Here is a 13,499-nt window from a genome sequence, read left to right on the forward strand (position 1 = left end):
TTTTTCCACTATTTTAATGAATATACTGGAAGGTACAGCATGCATTCATAACCTATCAAGGTCAAAAGTTAATCTAAACCTTTGCTTTCCTCCCAAACAATAGAAGATTCTTAAATCAGTTAGACTCTGTTCACCCCCTCCCAGTGTAGACTGTTGCCTTGTACATTTGCTCCGTTATTTGTATGTGTGTTGTTCAGTCTGATGTAAGAGTAGACATCTAGTCATTAAAATGTATGCTAGGCATGTCAGGTAGAAGATTTAATTGGGAAATTTGGTTATAAAATTGTTGGAAGGTCTGGAGGCGCAAAACTGGGGCTTGAAGGTGAAGGGATAAATCGGGAGTGTGGGATTAACATATACACACTACTAAATATAAAACAGATAGACAATAGGACCTACTGTGTAGCACAGGAAACTATATTTAATAGCTTGTAATAATCTACAATGGGAAGGAATCTGAAAAAGAACAGATCTGTCTATATGTATACACACACACACATATATGTAACTGAATCACTTTGCTGTACCCCTGAAATTATCACAACGTTGTAAATTAACTATACTTTAATTAAAAGCTCTGTAAAAACTTGGCCCTCCTATCCTACCCGCAATCATGAGAGAGGGGACAGAGGGTCCTGCTCTCCCTTGGGAGTTGAAATCCAGGCCTTGGCTCCTTGCTTCCAGTCCAGCACTTGAGGACCTTATAGTTACAGCTTCTGCCCGGCGCCCCCTCCCCACTGGGTCAAGGTGGGGCTGCCCCTTTCTCTTGAGCACTTCTCTCTCGCTGTACTAGAAAGGCGAGGCTGCAAAGTAGGACTGCTTTGTACCACCCCATCCAGTCTCTTCTCCCATGGCCTCCGTCCTTTATTCTGCACCTGGAGTGTATAGTTCTGGGTTAGCCAAAAAGTTCATTTGGGTTTTCCTGTAAGATGTTACAGGATGAACAAAAACCCGAATGAACATTTTGGCCAACCCCATAACAGGCAGAGACTGAGCTGGCTCCAGCAGAGAGTGGACAAGCCATGTTCTGGAGGACAAGCCATTCCTCCTCTGACACAGGAATTCACAACTTGAAGGAACTCTAAAGTGCCTCAGTTTGCCCCCAGAGGTGCCGTTGCCCCCATGTGTGGGTGAAGATGTAGACACCAGCTCTTTGTGTACTGGGATCAGGGTCCAGGTGAGGGTGTTAGTGGAGGGGACCTTGGTCTCACTTGGTGCTCACCTCAGTGGGATGCCCTTGCCACTAGACCAGTGAGCAGGCAAATTCTCAGCTCTCTGGGCGGCTGCAGCTTGAGTACCTGGGACAGAGTGAAGCAGCCAGCTCCTCAAGCTCCATCCTGAGGCTCCTCCCCCAGCCTCCATGGACACTCTACCCTGTCTCTGTTTTACATCTTAGCCAGCTGGAGCCCACACTTGCTTTCTTTTTTTAAACATTTGTTTGATTAAAAGTCATTTAATTTAATTGCTTAATATACAAATACAAATAGTACAGATAAATTCCCCCTTGACCTTCCTCTCCAGAGATAATGGGGATTCTGTTATCAGTTTGGTGCTTATCTTCCCAAATCCTTTTTTATGACTTTATATACATGAATATGTATATATAACTGCTTTGTCTAATTTGTTAAATAGGAATGATATACTGTGCATTGTTTTGCGATCTGTTTTTCCCCCGTTATTTATGTATTTATTTGGCTTTGCTGGGTCTTAGTTGTGGCAGTCAGGATCTTCAGTCTTCATTGCAGCATGTAGGATATAGTTCCCTGAGCAGGGATCAAACCTGGGCTCCCTGCACTTGGGAGTGTCGAGTCTTAGCCCCTGGACTAGCAGGGAAGCCCCTGCAATCTGTTTTTTTTTTTTAAATTAGTTTTAGAGATCAGTCCCACCAGTGTAATTATCTTTCTATCCATGTTCCTTTTTGGCGTGCGTGTGTGTGTGTGTAATTGACATATAACATTTTATTAGTTTTAGGTATACAGCATAGTGATTCAATATTTGTATATATTGAGAAATGATTACCATAATAAGTCTAGTTAAACGTCTGTCACCATGCATAATTACATTTTTTGTATGTGTATGGTGATGAGAACTGCTAGGATTTATTCTCATAGCAACTTTTAAATAATATAGTATTATTAGAGTCATCATGCTGTACATTATATTCCCATGACTTATTAGTCTTATAACTGGAAGTTTGTGCCTTTTGACTCCCTTCATCTATTTTGCCTGCGCCCACTCCCTTATCTCTGGCAACCACCAGTCCATTCTCTGCATCTGTGAGTTCAGTTTATTTTAGATTTCACATATAAATGAGATCATATGGTATTTGCCTTTCTCTGTCTCTCTTATTCTCCTTAGCACAATGCCTGTAAGGTCCATCCATGGTGCCCCAAATGGCAAGCTTTTCCTTCTTTTTTATAGCTAAGTAATTATCCATTGTGTGTGTGGGGGGGTGTGTATCACATTTTTTTTGTCCACACATCCACTGATGGACATGCAGGTTGTTTCTGTATCCTGGCTATTGCAAATAATGCTGCAGAGACCACAGGGATGCAGTATCTTTTCAAATTAGCGTCTTTGCTTTCTTTGGATAAATTCCCAGGGGTAGGATTACTGAATATTTTCAAGAAATTGAATATTGTCATTCAATTTTTAGTTTTTTGAGGAACCTCTGTACTGTCCTCATTTTTAAAAGATAGTGCAGAGACTTCTTTGGAAAGGTGAGGCTGTTATGGTCTGTGTAATGCTTCCTTTATTGGTGGGCAGAGTAGGCAGTTTCCAGGGCTTCCTGACCACCAGGCGTGCAGCAGAGACCATCACTGGCTGTACCTCTCTGAGGCTGGGAGTGCCTTCTCCCCTGCTTTGCACTGTATCCTTGCCTTCTTCCGCTTCCTTCCCCACCTCTGAGGCTGGTCAAATTTGCAGCTACATCCAATAAGATAAAGGCTTTGGCAATTCCTTAATAGATCAAAGTTCCAGTCAATTCTGGGCTTCAAAATCTCCCACTTTACAAGTCAGTAAGCAAATTTCTGGAGCCTTCCATCAGGGGACAAGTTCTAGAGCCCTATCCCCTAACCCCTTCTCTGGCTGGATTCCCAAGGATGCCAGGGCTTTTTTTTTTTTTTCTGGGGTGGGTGGCAGTCCTGCCACAGCAGAAGTGGGCTATGTGATTTAGGCCAACAAAGCCAGCCACACGACTGGGCACTTCTCCCTGACTGTAGTTGACACGCGTCACACTCCTATTGGGATATATCCTTTTCTGCTCAAGTCTGATAAATTTTCTTTTCTCTCATAAAAGGAAGCTGGAGTTGTCACTGCCATTTTTAGCGGTGGATGGGAGTTGGCTCGCAGCATCTGGGGTGAGGGATTTGGGGAGGGCCAGTTAGACACGAGAACGAGGACGTTATCTCTCGGTAGCTGAGCCAGGAATGAGAAGGAGGACCATAGTCTTAAGAAAAGAATCTTCTACAGTCGAGCGAAGTTACCCAGATGGTGGGCGAACCTTCCAGATGCTGTCCACTAGAGTGGGTGGCTGTGCTATATTTTCTTCAGGGGGATACCCCGTTCATGTGACCGACATCACAGGGTCCGCTTCAGTGGGGAAAACATGGAATTGTGAGTCTGGAGACGTTGGCCTGAATCCATATGACTTCTTCAACCTCTCCAAGCCTCAGTTTCCACATCTGTAAAATAGGGAGAGCATCATCTACCCCCACCCCCAAATAGTTGCTAGAATGGTCAAATGAGATCACTTAGTTTTAAAAAAACCTTTAAAAACCTAGCAGAGTGTCCGCGTGTCATATGATGGAACTAGAATCTGATTCATCTGTAATGCAGCCAGCATGAGGTCATGCTGGAAAGATGGGAGTGCCAGGGGACGGGTGAGAAATATGTCCAATGGAGGGAAGGGCCTTGAGTCCAGAGCTCTGGGTTTGTCTTGCTGCCTTTGTTTCAGTTCAAGGCTCACCAGGCAGCCTCTGGTTGCTAGTTTGCTTTCCTATTGACCTTGATCTGGGCTTCAGGACAGGAGCCACCTCCGGGATATTAGGCAGGTTCATGTTGGTTTATGGCTCATCTTAACTCTGCACTATGTCTGATTAACCCCTTTTCACTAGGGAGAAAACCAAAGCTCAGGGATGCTAGGGGGCTGGCTCAAAGGCACTCTGTTGGGAAGCACAGAAGCCAGGGTCTGTCTGACCCCAGCCTCCCGTGTCCTCCCATACCATACTCCCCCCCAGCAGCATGGCCCCAACCCTGGAAAGGCATTACTGTAGCTTCTGAATGGGCAGTGGAGACTTAACCTTGGAGTCTTGTTTCTTATCCCCCTTCTTTCCAGCCTGAGCCCCACCTCTACCCTCTAGTGACTTGAGAAAAATGAAGCTCCTGAATTTCCCAGACCTTGAGCCTGTGTGACTCAGCAGCCCCGAAGGAGAGGGCCCCTGAGGTCCACCTGTCACCCACAGACATTGCTTCATACGGATAGTCTTTCTTAACAGCTATGAACCCCGCCAGCTGACAGGGTCAGGAGCCTGCCAGCTCGGCTGGGGCTGGAGGGCGGACAGCAGCCAAGCCCACTGCTGGGGTTTGTGTAGCTGCCCTGCAAATAGGGTGTCTGACTTGTCCTTGCTTTCCCAGGGAAGCCCTCAGTCCCTGGAAAATCTGGATGGTTAGTCCCCTCCCTGCAGGCCCATGGAGAGAGATGTGGACAGGCCAAGGGGGTGGCTCCATTTGCCCTGTAGGTTCACCCTCTGACCTGGATACTTGGCAGAAATGGGAACCTGTCACACTCTTCACTCTAAAGACCCATGAATGGGCTCAGAGCATGCAACCATCAGGGGAGTCAGCCCAGCTTGCACGCACGTAGCAGGGTCCGTGGGGACAAGGGAATAACAGTTTTAGGGGAAAGTAGGGCTGGACTTTTTCAGCTCTCTTCTCCTTTTCAAAGACTGTCCATTCTGCCTTCTTGGCCAGGGCCCTGCCCACTTCTGTCTGGCCCTCGTCCAGTGCTCTCCTTTGGCACCGAGAGGTCACCTCTGGCCTGGCTCTTACAAGCACTGCATTTTATGGCGAGCATGTGGTTGGGGCTCGGGACACCAGGACCTTTGTCCTGCTGCTTCAGCCTCTAACACTCAGAAGGTCGGTGCACGCGACATTGCAGGTCACGCCAATGAGTGGCCAGTGGGAGGAGTCGCTCTCGCTGGCCACTGCTGGCAGCTCAGAGCCTGGACTTCGAAGGGGCCATGAAAAACAGTTTGTTCCCTGATGATGATGAGCAGTCTGGGAGCTACTGTCAGGGTCTCACTCAGGCAGAATAGCAGCCCCTAAAGATGTCCACCTCCCAACCCCCAGAACTGTGAGTATGTTACCTTCCATGGTTAAACGGACTTTGCGGGTATGGTAAAGTTAAGGATCTCTGCATGGGGAGATTAGCCTGGCTTATCTGGGTGGGTTCAGTGTCAACACTGAGGGGTCCTTTTATCAATAAGAAGACGAGAGGTCAGAGAATGCGGGCAGTAATGTGACAACAGGCCAAGACTGGAGCCATGTGGCCACTGCTGCCTTCCAGCAGCGTCTAGGAGCTGAATGAGTCAAGGAACCAATTCTCCCCTGGAGCTTCTAGGAGGAACCAGCTCACCAAATCCTTGACTTGAGCCCCCTGAGATTCATTTCCCACTTCTGATCTCCAGAACTGAAAGGTGATTTGTGTCATTTAATGCACTGAGTTTGTGGCACTTTGTTACAGCAGCCACAGGAAACTCATACAGTGTGGTGCAAGTAATCTCTGATCACTGTTGCTGAGGTTCTGAAAACACAGGGGCCTCCCTTTACTCAGTGAGGTGGGGTGTGGATCAACTTAGCATGGAGCCTGGAGCACACACCCAGTGCCCAGTGGACGGGCCCTCCAGACCTTATTCCTATCCTGTTGCAGAGGAACAAGTTGGTACCCTGAAAGGAAACTGATCAGACTTATTTTTTTTAACTTTTTTTTTTGCATTGGAGTAGAGATGAACATGGCTTCCCTTGTAGCTCAGCTGGTAAAGAATCTACCTGTAATGCAGGAGACCCCAGTTTGATTCCTGCGTCAGGAAGAGCCACTGGAGAAGGGATAGGCTACCCACTCCAGTATATGTGGGCTTCCCTGGTGGCTCAGGTGGAAAAGAATCCTTCTGCAATGTGGGAGACCTGCGTTGGGAAGACCCCATGGAGAAGGGAACGGCTACCCACTCCAGCATTCTGGCCTGGAGAATTCCATGGACAGCATAGTCCATGGGGTTGCAAAGAGGTGGACATGAGAGATTAACAGTGTTGTGATAGATTCAGGTGGATAGCAAAGGGACTCAGCCATACATATTCATGTATCCATTTCCCCTAACTCCCCTCCCATCCAGGCTGCCACATAACAGCCCAAGAATGGATCTGACTTCTGATCTAGGTCCTTGCTCCTCAGAGTTGGTCCACAGAGCAGCAATCCCAGCACTACTTGGAAGGTCATTTAAACTACAGACATACAGAGTCAGGACCTATAGTTCCACAAGATCCCCAGATGGTTCGCACACACAACAGCGCTTGAAAAGTGCTGACCCTGAGGGGTCCCTGGGTCCTCAGATCATCAGTGAGACAGATGCAGCTCTTACCACCAACAGGCAGAGCAGACAGACAGGCTGAGTGAATCGTTAAGGCACACACAACTGGTGAGCAGAGGATCCAAGACTCACACGCTGGCAGGTCTGACTCCAGAATCGGTGTCTTTGCCAGCATTCAGCAAGGTGTGATATAGAAGTGGTCCAGGAGCATTGCCTCTGAGTTCCGCTGCTTCCTGCCCATCCCCTGAATCATGCTCATCCTTTTTTTTTTTAATTTATTTATGGCTGCACTGGGTCTTCGTTGCTGTGTGTGGACTTTCTCTAGGTGTGGCAATGGGGGCTACTCTTCATTACGGTGCCCGGGCTTCTCGTTACAGTGGGTTCTCTTCTTGCCGAGCACAGGCTCTAGGCACACAGGCCTCAGCAGCTGCAGCATGCGGGCTCAGTAACTGAGGTGCGTGGGCTTAGATGCTCCATGGCACGTGGGATCTTCCTGGACCAGGGATGGAACTCATGTCCCCTACATTGGCGGGAGGATTCTTTACTGGACCGCCAGGGAATCCCATGCGCATCTTTATCTTTCTGCTTCTCTCACTTCTCACCATTTTTCCTCCCTCCTTGCTCCCCCTTCCTTCCTCCTCCTTCTTCATTTCCTTATTTCTTCCCTTCCTTCCTTTTCTCACTCACTAAGCACTCCTCTGAGCCCGGCCCTAGTATATAGGAAAAGCCTTGCTTTCAAGGGACCCACACCTGGTTGAGCATGACAAGCACCTGGGGCTTCAACTTAAGTTTCTGATACCTGGCCCCACCCTAGACTCCCTGAGTCAAATTCTCACGGAGTGGGGCCTGAGCTTGAATATTTTGAAATTACTCCTGTGGTGATTCAGATGCAGCAGATCCACGGATGAGAGCTGAGAAAAAGTGTTGAGTACAACAGTAAGCAAAGAAAAAGGGGCGATCAACCCTGGTGAATGAGGCGAGGAGGGTCCACTGCTAAGGATCAGGAGGACTTCACAGAGGAGGTGACTGAAGTGGGTTTCAAGGGATGCCTAGGAGTTTCCCAGGGGGGACAGGGTTTGGATGGGGGTGGGAAAGGTTTCTTTGGTCAAGAAAACAGTTTTTGCAAAGGCATGGACACAGGAAATAGTGACATATTTGGGAAACTGTAAGTAACTTAGTGTGGTTGAAGGGTCAGGCAGAGAAGAAGGCTGGAGAAAAGCCAGAGTCAGGTCATGAGGTCAAGAGGAGGGTCTGGAGGTGACCCTGCAGGGATGCGGTGTCCAGACTGTCTCCAAGGGGCACCTTCTCTGGACCAGTGGGCCTCACCTGCTCTGTGAATTCTGGCGTTGTCTCTTGTTATTCTTTGCTCTTGAGCTCCCACCCTCTGTTGGCAGCCTTGTCCCCTGGGTGTTAAAGTGAGTCTTCATTTCCACTTTTTATTCTCACAATCATGAAGCTGGTCTACTCCCTGACCTGTGAGAAAACTGAGCCCCGGAAAGAGAAAGTGACTGAAAGAATCCCTCAAAAAACCTGGAGCAAGGCCCAAACTGGAGCCAGGCTGCTTGCTGCTAGCTGATTACGACCTTGTGCACTTGTACGCTCAGGCTGTCCTTCTGTGTTTTTAACCAAAGGAATGAGTCAGGAAGCAGCCTCAGACTGTTGAGGGGTGGGACAGGTGAGGGCTTTCAGCTCCCCTGAATCTCAGAAGCTTTGTGACTTCTTGGCCTGCCTGTGGGCCAGTGGCTGGGGGTAAACTGCTCCCAACAATGGCCACCTGGAGGGCTCAGCCCACTTCCTTCAGGGGTCACACCACCCTGAGCATGAAATAGGACTGTGTCAAGTGAGCGGGAGGCCTGGCATGCCTGCAGCAAGCCTGCCGAGGGGCAGCTCACGGAGCCTGGGGAGCCCTACGGCCCACAGTGCTGACCTTTGCCAGTGAGCCTGGGCCTCAGCCACGGCCTCTCTGGGTCTCCTCTCCTAGCAACGCAGTCCCAGCTGTCTTTATCTTTCCCCAGATGACCCTTTTTGTCCCTTAATCATCATTTTTTGCTTCTCTGCACCCTTTCCCCACGTTTTTTCAAATGTCTCAATCCCACAGGGACCTGTACTCTGCCAGCATCTAAGACCGGAGCACACGAAGCCAGAGCAGGTCATTCAACCCTGAGTCCATCCACTAGCACCACATTTCCCAAGGGGACTGGGCACTCTGGTGCTGTGATGGGTAATACAGAGAAGCCACGAGGCTCGGGTTCAAACCCCAGCCCTGCTTCTGAGCTGTGGAACCTGGAGTTGGATACCGAACCTCTCTGAACCTTCATTTTCTTCTTTTTCATATGGGGCCAATACCACCACCCACTCCCCTGGAGGAAGCTGGGCTCTCCCAAGTTTATTTGCCAACCCATGCCCCGTGCCCAGGGTTGTTGTGGGCATGAAGCCAGTGTGGGCTCCTTCACCTTCTGAAGAACCTCATTCACTCCCAGCCAGCTGCTTTCTGTGAAACTTGCAAAGCTTCTAATAACATGCTTTTAGTGACCTAATATGCAGCATTGCCATGTAGATGAAAGCCACATGACTGTGGTCAGGTTCCTTCCTCTCTGAGCCTCTGCTTGTTCATCTGTAAAATGGGGATAGTCATCCCGGAAATGGCTGACCTGGATATGTAAGACCCAGATATGATACAACTGACTGGCAGATGTCATCCCTTATATGACCCTGCTTCAAGGCCACAGTGACCCATCCTGGCCAGTTGGAGCCCTTCCCTGGAAACTGCCATGCTGGGTTCAGAAGGAGACCTTTCTTCTGTGGGCAAAGCTATACAGGTGAGAGTCTGAAGGCTACTTGGAGGCCATTTTCCTCTACCATATGGGAACCTGGTCTGTGGTGAAAGATCAGCTCTACTCAAGGAGCAGTCTCAGAGGCAGAGAGAAAGCCTGAATGCATCTGAGATCCTGTTTCCAGTCGGATGTGAGCAGGCTCTGTCCCTGCCTTCTCACCTTTTGCGCTTGATTATTTTCTGGAAACTTTCCACCATAGTTTCACCCATTTGCTTAATCTAGTTCAAATCATGATTTTGTCTCTTGTACCAGACAGAATGATAGATCAGGTTTGTGCTATCAATCCTATTTTCAAGTGAGAAAACTCAGGCTCAGAGAAAGTTCCAGAAGCTGAGGCTTACCTAGAGTCACTTGGGGAATGAAAGCAGAGCTGGGATTTGAATTTGGGACCACCAGAGCCCAAAGCCAAGCCTTTCCCACTGGCCCATGCTGTCTCCTGTGGGCCATGTCAGGCTTCTGGGAGGAACACCTTTGTTTCTTTCTGTATCAGCAGGAATCTGGCAGGAAGACAGAAATCACGGCACAATTTCTTCAGAGGAAATTTAATATAAGTATTTATATTAAGCAGAAAAATCTGGAGAAAAGAACTATAGAAAGCAGCTTTCACCTCCTGGGAAGAGGCTGGGATACTAGAGTCTAGGAGCTTGGAGGGGTCCCTGGAGCTGAAGCTTAGACACTGAGGAGAGAGGCACCTAGCTCTGTGGGTGCTGCTGAGCTGGCTGGCAGGGCTGGTTCTGGGGTGATGAGCCCGAGGTCTGGACTTTGGGCTCTACCTCAGTATATTGTATGAAGGGAGCAGGCTTCCTACAGTCTACGAGGCTGACTCTGGGGTGCTGGGGGAACACCTGTACCCCACCCCAGCTCCCCCGGTACTTTGTCTAGGTCTTCTGCAGAGGCTCAGCAAGCCTGGATAGCTGGCATGGTGCCATCTGTGGAGTTAGCCAGTCCCTGGTCAGGGGTGGGATTCACTGTGGCCACAGGAATCTCCCTCTTCTCTCTGGAGGACACCTTATCCCAGGTGCGTCTGCTTAGACACAGGGGCTGACAGACCCCCTCCCTGGGGCCCCATCCCTGCCCAGGCACATGGGGTCCTGTCATTCACTGGGCTAGACTTTGAGGCCTGGGAATCCTCTGGGTCCAGCAGCTGTTCGCCCCCAAAGCTGCTTGAAGCAGCCACTCTCTCCCCAGTCTAGTTTTCTCTTCCTACCCACTTACTTTTCTTGTCTGATGTAGAAGAAAGAAGACGAGATCTGGGCATTAGTCATCCTTGACACTACCACTTCCTGACTGACTACTTGTACTCTCATGAAATATAAAAACCTTGCAACTCTGTGGGCCCATTAACCATGACCCCACCCCAGTTGTCCTATATATCATGTCTACATACACTGCAAACCCACAATTTATTGTTACATGGTTGCTTTACACAGTCACATGTGTCTTAAGAAAAGGGAAATGGGGAATTCCCTGGTGGCCCAGTGGTTGGGACTCAGAGCTTTCACTGCCAAGGACCTGGGTTCAATCCCTGGTTGGGGAACTAAGATCCCACCATCCAAATGGCACAGTCCTCAGAAACCAAAACAAACAAGCAAAAAAAAAAAAAAATCTTTATAAAAGAAAAGGGAAATAGTTTTTAATATTTACCCAGGTTTACCTGTTCGTTTGTTCTTGGTTCTTCCTTTGCCCTTTCTTCCTTCTGGAGAACTCGGGCTTCCCAGGTGGCACAGTGGTACAGAGTCCTGCTGCCAGTGCAGGACACATGGGTTCCATCCCGGGGTCGGGAAGATCCCCGAGAGGAGGAAATGGAAAGCTGCTCCAGTATTCTTGCCTGGGAAATCCCACGGACAGAGGAGCCTGGAGGCTGCAGTCTGTGGAGTCACAAAGCGTCAGACACGACTGAGCGTGAACGCGTGTCTGAAGCACTTCCTGTAGCATTTCTTTTGGATGAGTCTCCCAGCGAGGAATTCTCTTGTCTTTCCTGTATCTGAAAATGCCTTTGTTTCACGTTCATTTTTGAAAGGTATTTTCACTGGATATAAAATTCTGAGTTGACAGAATTTTTTCTCTGTGCTTTAAAGATGTTGTTCCACTGTTTCTTGGCCTCCATTCTTTCTGATGAAAAGTCAGTTTTACACACCATACACACACAAAGAAAACACATTTCTCCTTAGTATGAAGTGTATTAAAGAAGGCTGAACACTGAAGAATTGGTGCTTTCGAACGGTGGTGCTAGAATAAGTCTTGAGAGTCTTGAGAGAGGTGCTGGAATAAGTCTTGCGAGTCCCTTGGACTGCAAGGAGATCAAGCCAGTCAATCCTGAAGGAAATCAGTCCTGAATATTCATTGGAAGGACTGATGCTGAGGCTCCAGTACTTTGGCCACCTGATGCAAAGAGCCAACTCACTGAAAAAGACCCTGATGCTCGAAAAGATTGAGGGTGAGAGGAGAAGGTGGCGACAGAGAATGAGATGGTTGGATGGCATCACCAACTGAATGGACATGAGTTTGAGCAAACTCTGGGAGGTAGTGAAGGACAGGGAAGCCTGGTGTGCTGTAGTTCACAGGTTTGCAGAGTCAGACATGACTTAGTGACTGAGCAAAAACAACATGAAATATGTTGTTATTTTCTTTGTTTTCAAATTTTTTTCTTTGTGTTTTTTTTGTTGTTTTGGTAGTTTGATTATATAAGTGTTTGGCTATAGGTTTGTGTGGTTGATTACATGTCTATAGGTATGCATTTTATATTTACAGACTGTTGTGCATAGGCAGATAGGGGGTGCAGAGGCAAGGAGGGAGAAGAGAAAGCAAGCTGCCTTGCTCATTGGTCCACTGAAAGAGGACCTATAAAGCACTGTGAATGAGAAGCAGGAAGTCCTGAATTTGACTCTTGACCCTGCTCTTTCCCAACTGGGAGGTGTCAAATGAGCTTCTGAGTTTCAATTTCCTCATCTATAAATCTGGATTAATCTTGGCCTCAGGGAATAAATGCCAGGTTTAAATCTTGGCTCCACCTCTTGTGAGCCATGTGGGCAATCTACTTGACCTTTCTGGGCCTAGTTTCCTCATCATGGTGATTGTACTTGCTGTAACCACCTCCTAGGGATGGTGAAGGGTCAGAAGACTTAATATCTATAAGGTACTCTGGGCAGTGTCTGAGATGTATAAGTGCTCTCTGAGTGTCTGTTACCTTAGAAGACTGTTGTGAGATTTTAAAAACATGATATACTTAGTAAAGGCTCAAAAAGAGTTTCCTTCTCTCCCTGAATCAGACCTAGGCTGAAGGTTGCAACATCTTTCTGAACCTCTCCCCTAAAGCTGGATCCAGGATAAAGTCCCTTGCATGCATGCGTGCTCAGCTGTGTCTGACTCTTTGTGACCCTGAGACCTGCCAGGCTCCTCTGTGCATGGGATTTCCCAGACAAGAATACTGGAGTGGGTTGCCATTTCCTCCTCCAGGGGATCTTCCTGACCTAGGAATTGAACCTGCGTCTCCTGTATAGGCAGGTGAATTCTTTACAACTGAGCCCCCTGGGAAGCCCACAGTCCCCTGTGGTGTGCCAAAATAAAGCAGAGATGCTGGGCCGTGTGGATGACCACAGGGATGATCTTCAGCAAAGAAGGTGGAGGTCGCCTCTGGGCCCCAGTTTCCTTAACAGAAAGGAAGAACTCCTTGCTGGAAGGACCAAATGAAAAGAGGGTCATAGAAATATTTTGGAGATAGTAAAACTCCTAGAGTTGTAACGTTTTGCTAATGTTTTTCTCCTGGGTCTGTCAGCTTTCACGCATACCTGAAGGGCCTGCAGTCTCTTCTTTCTTTCTGGGAGTCCAAACAGAAGCCCTCCAGGTGTTCATCAATGTCAATATCAGACACTTGAGGCCTCCAGGCTGGGAGTGGAGGAGCCTGGGACCCACTGTCGAGCCACCTGCCAGGGCAGAAGCATGCTAAGCTCTATGAGGAAGTGAGGAGAAGGCCTCATGTCATACTTTGTGGAACGCTTTGAGATACACTCCTCAGAGTGGAGGAGCATTTAGTACCAATGTCATTCAAAGGTTCCGGTGAAATAGCTCTTTGAGCTTTTAT

At 48.3% G+C, this 13,499-nt stretch overlaps 1 long non-coding RNA gene across 1 annotated transcript; it reads right to left on the bottom strand.

Annotated features, from left to right (window-relative positions):
• Window positions 1,784–11,198, bottom strand: LOC108638267. Its single transcript, XR_001919697.1, has 3 exons — window positions 11,073–11,198; window positions 9,760–9,915; window positions 1,784–3,683 (listed from the first exon to the last, which is right to left on the bottom strand). It is a non-coding gene; the product is annotated as an uncharacterized LOC108638267 (long non-coding RNA).

This window comes from Capra hircus, chromosome 19 (genome assembly GCF_001704415.2).
Source record: "Capra hircus breed San Clemente chromosome 19, ASM170441v1, whole genome shotgun sequence".
Classification (NCBI taxonomy): Eukaryota; Metazoa; Chordata; class Mammalia; order Artiodactyla; family Bovidae; genus Capra; species Capra hircus.